Here is a 13,039-nt window from a genome sequence, read left to right on the forward strand (position 1 = left end):
TTGTGCCTACTGAAAGGCAGCAAGTTCACCTTACTGAGCTGATCAGAAGTAACTGAGGAAGGGATATGAGGTAATTTTGAAGTTGCACAGTGCTGTTCCAGGATGGACTGTGCCTTGTTTCTTAAAGCTCCAATTTTCTGCTGGTTATGCACAAGTCAGTAACATAAAGTGTGTGTGCTTCAAAAATCTTTCCACATTTTATTTTTTCCCCCAGTCGCAGCTATTTGGCATGTTTTCCTTTACATGGCTTGATAGTGAATATTCTGATTTGCATACAATATTCCAGACTTTGTTCTGTAAATATGTTAATAACAAGAAGGACACGTTTGTATGGCCATGGGCAGCAGTGGCTCTCCTTTTCTGTGTGATCACTCTTCGGATCAACCATCTTCTGTGTAAACCAACAATGATTTTATTTCAGATTTCCTTTTTGGCTTGTCTTCTTTCTTTGCTTGAAGTTTCTTGTCATAAATCTCTTTGGAGAAGACAGGGTGAAACGCTCCACCTGCCTTTAAAACTGCACAGCTCTTCAAGCACTTGGCATGGGCTGTGGGGAGAGAAATAAGACGGCGAGACATGCCCAGGGTGAAAATCCTCTTTGCAAAGAGGTTTGAACCTTCAAATCCAGCTTGCTCTTAAGCGTGAAGAGCAGGACCCCATTCCCAGAATTCAGCACCATTTTCTGTACCATACATTTCCCCCATGAAATGGCTGTTTTTCTTGCTGTCCCCACTTTCTTCCTCCCAGCACATTGTCAGAATAAAGCATGCAGATAAGTGCTCAAGCGCTTCCTGAGCTCGTAACCCTGTCTCCTGAGGGACCGTTAATCTGATCCAGTCAAAAGCTTGAGTACCAAGTGTCAGTGTGTCTCTAACATACATATGATGTGCAGTTTTGAATGCTGCTTTGCTGCACTGAATAAAACACTTAAAGGGTTCCTCCCTCTGAAACTGCCTGGCAGCAGGGGCAGTTTTGCTATAATAGCATGCATCATGTGTCTAAATAGAATAACATTCTACCTTATGTATAGAATCATGGAATGGTAGGGGTTGGAAGGGACCTTTAGAGATCATCTAGTCCAACCTGCATGTGTGTGAACACAATATATACACAGCATGTATTTTAAAACTAGTAGTAGCTGCTTTCAGCATTGGGGGGATGCAAGGAGCTCTCATCAGCGATGAGGCTTGTTTGACTGGAGCAATGGTTTTAAACTCACGAGTAACTGAAAGACCTTCAAAAAGGGGCTACAAGAAAACAGCCAGAAGCCAGTAGGCCTAAAAATCTCTACCCAGGGCTCTGAACATCATGGACTGAAAAAAGTCTGACAGGAATGAAAGTTGCAAGAGGTTAAAACATGACGGTTTGTGGCCTTGTTTCTGTTGGTTTGTAAGTGTCCCTGAAGTGGTACTGGGGCAGCTGACACGCTTGTATTTTAGAAGAAGATTCATCTCAATTCTTCTCTTTCCGTTAAGCCTTGTCCCAGGATTGTCACTCCTTTATGTGTATTCTACCTGACCAATTTCACCCATCCACTTCTATGGAAGCTATTTAGGTTTCCTATAAGGGAGAAACAGAGACTCAGCTCTTATGCTGAAGTTGTGCCAAGTCTAATCTCCAGCCAACACATGTTTTTTTCTTCTTTTAATTTGATTTATTTTTTTATCCCAGCCTAGTATATGGTTTCATTGCATGGAGAAAATGTTAGAGCAGTGGGTTGGTGGAACACCTGTTGTGTAAATCTTGGTGATTTTTATAATGTGAACTCCTGCTGGCAGAGACAGCTGTGTCTCACATTTGAACACAGAGTATAAGGTATCCGAGGAGGAAGGAGAGAAAAAATAAAAGAGGCTTAACATAAGAAAACAATACATCAATGGCCAGAATCTGTTGTCAAGATTTGTAAGTCCTACGAGTTACAGATGAAGTGGATATTAAAAGAAAACCATTCTGTTCCTAGAAGACAAAGAACGTTTTCTCATAGGGATTCCCAGAGGACTTTGCATTTCTGACAACGGGCAGAGTAGACAGCTGGCCTACATAAAAACGTACGTGCTAATTAACCTATCCCTCACATTACACCCAGAAAATATTTAACAAGCAGAGATGTTGCCAAGGAATATTTGCAAAATTTGGGGGGGCTTCCTTGCACATGCCAAATTCTTCTGACTTGCTATGCAAGGTCCTCAGTCTTGTTATTTCAGCGAGTTCCTTGTCACAAAGGACGAAAGCAAGGACTGTTGCCTTCATCTGCAGAACTCTATAAAACTCAGAGTTTTGTTTTGTTCTTTTTCCAGTCTCCTTCTCCTTCTCTCCACCATGAATGCCAGTGCCTGGTGGAGAGCCACCAAGCCATATGTCTGCAGGCCCTCCAAACAGCCACATTCTGCAGGACTTATGCCTCCAACAAAGGGGCTCATGGCAGCATGACCTCACCCCTGGCAACGGCGGCTTGAGGATGCTGGTGTTGGGCATGTGTGGGTCCTGTCTGGCAGAAGTGGGATGGAAAGGCCTTCATCTATTAGTTCATATCTTGCAAGACCGTCTCACCTGAACTTTGGGTTGGGGATAGAGATGAGGCTACTTGACCACACTGAGGAGTAGATATTTCTAGCACCATCCATGGCAGCGTGGTGTGAACCCCCCTAGAGCATCTAAAACTGAGGAACTAAATTTAAGTTGAAAGAGTTAACTCAGCACAGTGAGCCGCTGTCAGAAACAAATGTGTTATAGTGAAACTAACTCAGCATATGCAGTGGAAATTTTGTCTATGCACAAAGGGGAACTGGGCCTTCAGGGAACAGCCTTACAAGCAAGTTAGAATAGCACCGTAGGAAGGGTGATGTGTGAGAGAGGTCAACGTTTGCAGCCACATCAGAGTGGGCTTCTTCCTTCAGTGTTGGATTATTTGTGCTATTGCTTACATCATGTCAAGCTTACTCAAACATAGCCATATAGTGTTCTCCAAAAGCTTATCCCAAATACTTTAATTCACTTATTTCTCTCATCCGCTTCCCTTTCCTCTTCCATTTCACTGTTACAGCTGTCAGTTCAACAAATAAAGTATGTGGGCAGAACAATGAAACTATTCTCTTGTAAAAAGAAGAGATTATTTCATTCTCCTACTATTAACTTCAAAAGAAAAGGCCTTTTGTACCTTTTATACAGGCGTGTGCAATGATATGATTGTGTACCTCATCTCCTTAACTTCAGAGGAAATGATTCATGATGGAGCGTAGCTGATTGGAAAGACTGTCCATATACCCTGGAATTCCTTTTACCTAGTAACTTTTTTCATGTAAGAAAAAGTAATTCCTGAGCATAATACAACACAGGTAACCTGGACTGAACTGCTTTCCTGACCCTTCACTCTACTCCAACATCCTGGCTGGGCTGTGAAAGGGTCTGAGGAGTTCTCCATCTATTTAGATGCATAATCTGATTTTCCTGATTTTCCCCATTATATTTTTTTCTTAAGAGAATGAGGGGGAAAAGGGAGAAGAAAATATAGAGTTGTATGAAGAAAAAAAAAATGTATTGTTTTGGGGAAAAGAAATCTATAGTTTTGAGGTTTTGCCTGACATGTACTGTCTATCTAGAGACGTGAATGAGAATAAATATCCAGAGAAATGGAGAAGGAAAAACCTTTTTTGATGTAGACTATTATTTTTGTGTGACAAAAAGATTTACATTGCTGCTGTAAACATTGACTGTTAAGAACATATATATCACGGCACTGAAAACATAGTTTGTGTCTTTCAATCAGAAGAGGTAATGATATTTTTCATGCCTCTAATTGTTTTCTTTCCACTCCTGGCATGGGGTGTGGGCTGCTCTGAGTATTTCAGCATTACTCTACCTTCCATGGAGATGCATTTCACAACAAGGCCAAGTGGGTTTAGTGCCAGAGTTTTCAGGCAGCTTATCAGGACAAGGACAACGAAATCCTGTTGGATATGGCTTTCACCCTTCCAGTTATGCTTCCGTTCTCCATATGCCTCCTCTTGTCTCTGACTTCTTTCCCTGCAGCAATTCATACCATGTGCTTGGCCCTCCTGGCAATGTGGAGGAGCTGACATGTCTCCAGAGTAAGAGAATTTTAATTTAGCACAGACCCCCCCCCCCCCGCCCCAGGCTTCTGTGCTGGTGCTGGGTGCTGGCAATAACTGTGAATAGCCAGATACATCTGTGCGGAGGTGGGGACACAGGTCTGATGCTGAGGGGGCTGTTAAGGGCTACTCTGTCCCTGTGGCTGGGAAGATGCTTGCACCCCAGAACCCTTTTGCCCAGGGTGCCTTGCTCAGGGAGAACTGTGAAAAAACAGGCAAACATTTATTTTCTTCTCAAGGGAGCAAATTTCTGTTTCCATCCGTTGGCGATGGCTTCTCGGCGTATTGGGGCGGGCGCAGCAGTGTTGGCCGGCGTTTGGGCCCCACTGGCGGCTGCACGGCTCCTGGACATGAATCACACTGCACTTTGATAAGGACGGACATTACTCATCAGAATACCATGGACCCGATGCAGCAGCAGTGTCACGGTCTATTTTGAACACGTTATCTCACGCTCGTTTCCTTGTGCATCAGGCGTTAGTCTCAACAATCATCCTCCAAAATAGTACATTGCCTGTTTCTAGGAAAGAGCTTCTGCTACTTGCTGTCTTTCAGCTGGGTTTTTTGTCCATGACCACCTGTAATAGGGACTGAATTCAGTTCAAGGATTCAATAGAGACTGAATGAAGGTGGTTGGTAGCCAACCTCTGAACGCAGGGCTGCTCATTCGCGTCCAGTGGCAGGGGCTTAGTCTATCCTGCCAGCACATCTGCGCACTCCCTTCCCTGCCCAGCCTTCGTAGGAGCTTAATATTTCTGCTCAGGTTTTACTTGGAGGATGATCTAACTTGCCACGGTTCATTTCTCCTCTTATTTCAGATCTTGGTGCTATTCAGGACATGAACAGTATTCATATTAGCACAATACTTGGGTTTCAAAAAGACAGCCCATGTGACTGATCACAGCTTTGCAAATAATATCATGGGTAAGGGGAAGGAACAAAACCTACTTTATTTGAGACCAGATTTTGACATCCTTCTAGTGAGCAATAATGAAGTCTTTGAATAGTCCTGTTACTTTCATTTTATTTATTTCTATGGATCCACTTCCAGGGCAAGACTCAGTGCAGCATTATCTAGGCCTTTATGATTTAATATTTTTTGCTGACAAGGAAGCTTTAGAGCTCCAGCCCTCCAAGTACTTCAAATATTTCATAGCTTGTCTCTGTCCTGATCTCTCCATCTGCATTAAAATGCGGTCAGAATTTGGCTGCTAGATCACAAAGCTGGATCTGTCATTTTGTAAGCTTTCTCCTGAGTTCTTGAAGAGGTCACTGATTATGTATGATGCATCTTCCAGAGACAATCAGTTTTCTGCTATTTTAGACTAATATTTAAGCGCATAACTACATATGCATTGCCATCTGATGACCAGCTAGTGTTCAGCTTAGAGTTATGATCATATCTGAATTTATTCTGGCCTTTTTGCACTCAGGAACACACTATCAACACACTAAAAGTGTCTATCTGTTGCGAAGTACTGCGTGGTTTCTGTTGTGTTGAATGATTGTAAGCCTCATTTAAAAGTGAATCTGGTATGCCCAAGAAGACCATGTTGTTTGGCACGTTGTCTGTGAGAAAACCACTTTATGTTCACTTCTCCTCTGTGTGTGTGTACAGCCCACAGTGAGAAGGAGGGAAGCTCCTGCCCCAGCACCATCCCGAAGGCTGGTGTCTGTGCTTTCTGCACAGAGGGAGTCAGGTGGCAGCACTTCTAAATGGCCCAACTTTTCATTTCACTTTTTTTTTTTTTGTTATTGTGTGTATATTTACCTGCACATCATGTATGTGAGGTTCTGAGCCACTTGCTCACTCCTCGAGTAACATTATAAGTCCTGAGACAGATGAAGGAATAAACTGCTAAAGGAAGGGTAGAAGACACAAGCCCATCTATATTATGCAGTCAGGTTAGAAAGACTAAAGGTATACCAATGTTTTGTAGTATCAGATATTTTGATGTATTTAGTGCTTCACCACTGTTATGTTCATCCATGTATACCTTTAAACTTGCCTTGCTTCTAAAGCATGTTGATCCAACTCTATAATCAAGGGAGAAAACTCCACAACCTTCAGAGCATGCCTGTAGAGAAAATTCAAGCCATCTCGTAGCAGAGATGCAAATGTGGGCTCTCCTGCTTTGTGTATCCTACATGTCTTTGTGACGGCAGTATGACAAAAAGCTTTCCTGAAAGGCTCCAGCATCACTGTTATGATGGTACAGGGAAGTTACAAGTGCCTGAAGTGAGCGGTGCTTTGTTGCCAGCTGGGCCTAAACCACAATGTTGCCAGACAAAGAGGAGAGAGCAGAGGCACACCTGAGTGAGCTGGTGGGATGTGGACAAGACAAACGGCAGATATCCAGAAGGAAGAATATGAATGCAAGGTGTTGCATCAGAAGATACAGTGAGCTTAGGCTGCTGCTTAAAAAGCACAGGCTTGTGGGGGCCTACTAATACTTAATGAACACACTCTGCTGGAAGTTTTACTCATATTTTATCTCACACTTTATGAAGAAGAATTTCCTTAGCTTTTCAAATGCAGATTTTTGAGAATGATAGAAAATGCTGAAGTCTTGCAGTAAAATGCATTACAATAAAAACAAGTCCTTGGCCAAGCCACACAGGAAAAATAATTCTATATTAGCACCCAAAAGAGATGAAAAGCTGTAGTCTTAAGGGCTGACCTCATAAATTATGTGTGGATATTTGAAGGCAAGTGCCAATTCAGTCCTTGCAAGCAGAGTGTTCACAGGAGAAACTCTTGGCTGTACTCCGGACTACTGCGTGTGTTTGGGAACCTGACCCATCTGCTGTGTTTAAGTAAATTCCCCTTTTCCTTGCTTCCTTATAGGAAGAGGACAAGGCCAAGAAATAGCCTGTTGGAAGCTCTGGCTAAGTGAAGGGGACTTTTGTTTCTTTTAATCTGTGGAAATACTATGAATTCAGGTTGAAAATATTAAATCAACTATCTTTATCTTTTTTATCTTTACTCTTCAGATTTAATTTTCAGTCTTTTCTCTGAACGGAGGTGGGCAGGAGTTATCCGTATAAAAAAGTTGAGTGAAGTATTTTTTCACCCATGTTTATGAACAGTAAGTTCACTGTTTTAAATCCATGTCACCTTAATACCATTCTGATCATATTCTTCCGAGGCAGAAAGGTCAACCTCTCAAGGCTAGATTTGGTTCAAAATAGGCATATGAAGGAAACGTGTTCTTTTGTTTTTCTCAGCTAAAGAGAGTTGGTGATTTTTACCCCTGTTCTCTCAGATAAACCCTGCTTCTTTTTCTGTCATGCTCTGCCTTCACATTCAGTCTCATTGCAGAATCACTGAGCAGGCTGCAGAGTATTCAGAAAACGTGGGCAGACTTGATGCTTTCTTAGACCAGAGAGACATATTCACCCTTGACTGAATCCCATTAGCCTAATGTGTTATGCACATTAACTTTTGCTATGCCATCCTGGGTACTTGACACAATCCATGACACCAAATCCTATTCCTAGAGCTGTAAATGTAAATTGATGTTCCTAGTGGTCACATTCCAGTAGTATTTGTATGGATGGGTGCTACAGTCTGTTTTGTATATCTGTTATTGTAGGCATCTAAATTTTCCAATGCAGTAGCTTGCAGGGCCTGAAAAGGAGGTTTACTGGGAATTTAAGAAAACAAGAAATAATTAAAATGGGCTTATGAAGGAATTAATGTAGCTCGTTTTATTCTTTAAGGCAATGTATTTGTATAGCTTGTCCATGTATCTTTCTACTGTTATATGCAATACAAACGCTACATACTAATGACATTTGCTGTGACTCGGCTGCAGCCATTTTGATCACCACAGATGATGATATCTGTCAGCTCACAGACTGCTTTCACTTACAGGTAGAAGCCAGTATTTCTGAAGTTTTGCCAATGTAAAAATTCTCAGGCATATGTGAATTGATAAACCTTGCCACTACCTGGTTTTGGTGACAAGGAAAAGCTTAGGTACAAAGAAGCAGCTGCTGTGTGCTCTCAGGTTGAAGTCCAGACTCGTCTCTTTGTTCCTTTTCCCAAGTCTGGGAGCCCTTCCTTGCTGTGTCCCAGTGCCAGTGACCACTGCAATTTCTTTTCTCTGTAGCCTCTCTCTTCTACTCAATACTCCCTTCCTTGCTATTCCTCTCTATTTTCAAAGCAAAATAATATTTTTCAGATTTTTTCAGCTGCCAGCATTGCTGGGGTTAATTACCAATCATGTTGTTAGTCAAGGAGCAGAGTGCACAGTAAGATGCAGTGGATGAAAGCTGGAGGTAGCCCCATTCAGAGCAGAAATAGGGCACACTTGCAACTTTTGCAGCCCAGGGAGAGGAGCCAGGCATGGGGGAGCGGGGCCCCCCAGTGCTGTGGGCTCCTCAGCCTGTAGGTCCCCACTGATGGCCCCAGGGCACATGCCATGCCCAGGGATGCACTGCAGAAAGTCTTCTCAGGTTAGCAGGGAGCACAGGAGCTCCGTTTCTCCTACCTCCTGTCTTCACATTGACGCTATATGTCATCTTCCAGACTGGCCAGCCGACAAGCTACTCATAAAGATGGAGCATGTTCACTGCTGTGTGTCGAGGAGCAGTTGTGTGTTGCTGAACGCTGCCCTCATTCTGCAGCAGGAGAATGGGGAATTTCCCAGGCTTTGGCACTTTCCTCAGTGGAAGTGACAGAGTCTGCAGGGGAGCGTTCCCATATCCATGCTTTTGTGCTAGGTGCCAGCAGGCTCAGGACTTCAGCTCCATCCAGGCAGTTAATCTCACAAGTGCAGCCCCTATTCTAATTTCCTTGGAATTTTTTAAAAAAGGGGAAATGTTGTAGTAAAATCCTTTCTATTTTTTACTAAGTATGCAGTATCTAAGAAGAGATGCATGTACTAAGTTGCACAAGCAAACTGTGTAGCAGACAGATGTATTTCTACGACAGCACTATCTCTCTCACTCTCACACACACACACACACTCTCTCATTGACAGAGTCATTCCTAGCCTATTACAGAATGTTTTTGTATGTCAGCTCTTGTATTTTTAGCATTTATGTTTGTGATACTGATTTTATGTCCCGCTGCGCAGAGGAGACATTACAAAAACAGCAGCCTTTTGGGAGTGCAGAAGTATTTCCCTGCCTTCCTTCTCATATGGTACTCTTGGTTTGAAAATAATAACAAGTGGGTATTTCTGACCTCTCAAACCTACTGTTTGGGTTTTACTGCAAATAGGTAACTTAGAGAGAACAAAGCTAGGACTCTATATACTCCTCCAGACTGCAATTATTTCATTATAATTAAAAAATCATTCCCTCGCTGTTTCTCTCCTTCAGGATAATTATTTGATGTAAATGAGTCCTTCTTACACAGACACTGCCTCTCTTTCTCAGGCTTTTCATCTTTGCCAGGGCTGATTAAAAAGCCTTTCTATGACTGAGAGCTCAGCTCATGTTTGGGAATAAAACTGAAATCTAATGTTGCAATTGCAGTGGCATAAAAGGCTTCTTTGTGCTCCTCTGCACATGTTTGAATGCTAAAACCTGGCTGCCCTGGAGGCTCACCCCCTCACAGGTCAGGAGGCCAGGGTGTGCCCCTCTCCTGTAGGGGACATGCTGTCACTGCTGGGCACAAGCCCTGCCCCACAGCACTGAGAGGGAAACACGGTGCAGCCCGGAGCATCTGCCTTGGCTGGCTCAGATGGTGCCTATCTAGTTTTCCCACTTGAACAACAACCTGGAGGAGCTGTGACCTGCTTAACTGTAACATTTGGTTTATTTATTTTCCTTCTCTTGATAACAAATTAGTGTTACAAGGGGAACTGGAGAGCTACCCTCAGTCAGCATTCGGTAGATGCAGCTTACAGCTTCAGGACATTTGAAACATGGACTGTAGAGCAGTGGTGATTCAATAGCAGAGCATCCTCACAGCCTCATGTGTGTTGGATAACAGCAAGTGTGAGCATGGTTTCACAAAACCCACCCCTATCCTCTCAACATGTTCACTTCTGAGTGTCATCCCTAGGCCTGTGGCACCTCTGGATTTCCCATCTTGTAGGAGCTTTCTGATTCCTACACTCCTTACATGGGTCCATTAAGGTTCAGGCAAGGCACAGCAGTATTCCCAAGAGCTGGTGAGAGCTGGTTCCCTGGCCTGTCTCTGTCTCTGTTTTAAAATTCTCCATGTGGGACTGTGCCCATGGGGACTCAGATGTCCATGGACAAGGAAGACAAGTAAGGGAGGGTAAAGGAGCGAGGACTCCTCTAAACCAAAACCCTCCAGATTTGGAGGCTAGCCCTTGATTCCATTGTAATTCAGGTAGCTCATCACAAGGTAATCAGAGGTCAACAAGTATGTATTGTCCTACTCTTACGAGGAGAGTGTCCTGATGATCCTTGTAGGAGAAGTCTGGACTTTACTCATGTTGTAAGACCCAGAGTGACAGGAATGAGGCGAAGAGAAGTATCAGGACTTTGTGCTCAACACAACTGGAATTAAGCCTAGGTTCATCTTTTGGGATGCTTTGTTTAAAGTGGGATTGTAGTGCTAATAGGTAACTTGCCTCATTCACCCTGTGAACAGTTATCTCTGTAGACACATGTAACAGCATACATCAATCTCATGTGGGAAAGCAGCTTTGTAAAAAAGAGGGACAAAAGCACACTATTTCCATGTCTTGATGCTCAGACAACATACTGTGATGTGACTTCCACTATTAGATTTTTCATGGCAAAAAAAACAAAACCCAAACAAATGTTTAATTTTTTTCCTGATTTCTTTGTCACAAAACCTTCTCACTAGGAAATGGAGAGATTTCAACTGTCCCATGCTGAAGAAAGGTCTCAGAGGGAGGCTGTAATCGGAGATCTCTTCTGTGAACAAATGGGTGCATTTAGGGAACAAGAACTGTCCTTATGTCAGGACACTTTTACCACGGAGATGAAATTTCTGAAATGATTGGATTTATTATGGGGCATACATATGTAATTTGGTAAGCATTTGAACAAAAATTAATTATGCAGGGATCATTTGTAACCCAGTTAATCCTTGGAAGCCTCTCACATTGTACATAGCTTGTACTCAGAATAAACTCTAATTCAAGTAAATGAAGGTGAAACTACCATAATTACTTCAAATTGGCCCACAGATATTAACTAATTAGTTGGTATGATGGTTCAGATTCCAAGGCCTTTAAGGAGTTTGGAGCTTGGAAGGGGCTGTAGCAAAATTTAGCCATGTATTAATGATTGGACTTGATGACTTAAAGGTCCTTTCCAACTGAAACAATTCTATTAAGTGCACAAAGAATAAAGCTCGCTGTAATTTTGCTAGGAACATTTTCTCAACTAATTTGGGTTTAGGCAAACAAATGAACAAGAACCACTTCAGTACCACTGTAGGATCATCAGCTGAGAAGTGCAATCTTCAAAGCCCTTGTTAAAATACTAATTGATCTTAGAGATGTCTAAAATTGCAAGGTCCCGTGTGGACGTGTGCCAGTGGTGGCACATCCCTAGCCAGCTGGAGCCAAGCCAGCTCTGATCCATGACTTGCCCAGCCAAACTAGTACAATCCTGTATCAGACCCACTGAGGCTTCTCATGTCCTCGTGTAGCAACAGCTGATGTTGGTCCCTGGAGGGAATGGTGCCAAGAGCTGCCCATTGTTGGGTCATGATCTTTCTGAGAGTTTAGCCTGTACTGTCCTGAGTTGCCTTTACCAATCTTCATGCTAGACACTCTCCACCTATGTATTCATTAAAGATCTTGCTTGTTGATTAAGCTTATGAAGCAATTGGACACCTTCAAATTATGGAATATATTGGTCTTTGAAACTTACTGTGCCCATTTAGATTGTTGATGTTTCTCTTTATCCCTGGAATTCTCAGCTGTGCTCCGCTTCATTAGTGAGTAGGCATGACATGAGGTTGACTGCTGGCTGGCAAGGGGTGGGCTGCATCATGCAAACATCAGTGGTGACATATTTGATATCTGCTTCTTATAAATATTCTTTGAGAGTTTTATGAAGCATGAATGTCTAGTGAACATCCCTGTCAGAAAACAAATTCACCAAATGTTTGGGGAAGACGAAGAAGACGTAACAGCAAAAAATGTTTCAGCTTCTAGCCAAGTCAAACGTTTTGTGTCTTAAAACATCTTGTGTTTTAATTATCTGCCTGACTTTTCTTCTCTTTTCAGATGATTAGAATTGTAGGCACACCAGCAGATGGGGATTAACTAATTCTGTATGCAGAAGACAGTGTCACCTTCTTGCAACTTAGGCTATCATGCTGTGAACAGTCAGGGTCCAATTTCTCAAGCTGGTAGACAAGTCAATATGCTCATGTGCTCTTGAGTAAATTTCCAAGGCACCTCAGTAGGATCACTATCTAAACCCTCTTGGATTCAGTAGAAGAAAAATCATGTTCATAGAAGGACTTGTGTATCTGTGGCTGTTTTCACAAGTGGACAGTCTTCTGTATGGTCTTTAAACAGTGGTTTTCACTTTACGTAATCGAGTTATTTTCTTGCTTAGGTTCTGCCTTGCCTCATCAGCTTCCCAGCACCATCTGCCCAGTGCTCTTGCCTCACAGGAAGAGATGGGAGGGAATGTTTTCCCCAGAGTCTGTCTATGAATATTCTAGCTCTAAGGCCAGAAGCTAGGGGTTACCACATCTTTTGACATTGCTTTCCGAGGAGGTGTTTTTTTATTATTTTGTTACATTTAACCATACATTTATTTTCATTAATAGTCTTTTACTGACAGACAAAACATGTCATAGAGACTCTGTCTTAGAAACATTGCTGAAAAATTACTGATTTTCTTAATTTATCCCCTCCCTTGTCTTTCTAACATTCTTTATATCACCCTGGGTCCAACGAGACTGCTAATGTACTCTCTGTTTGCAGAGAAAATGAAGACGCAGCCCTCCATGC

Source organism: Colius striatus, chromosome 1 (genome assembly GCF_028858725.1).
Source record: "Colius striatus isolate bColStr4 chromosome 1, bColStr4.1.hap1, whole genome shotgun sequence".
Lineage (NCBI taxonomy): Eukaryota > Metazoa > Chordata > Aves > Coliiformes > Coliidae > Colius > Colius striatus.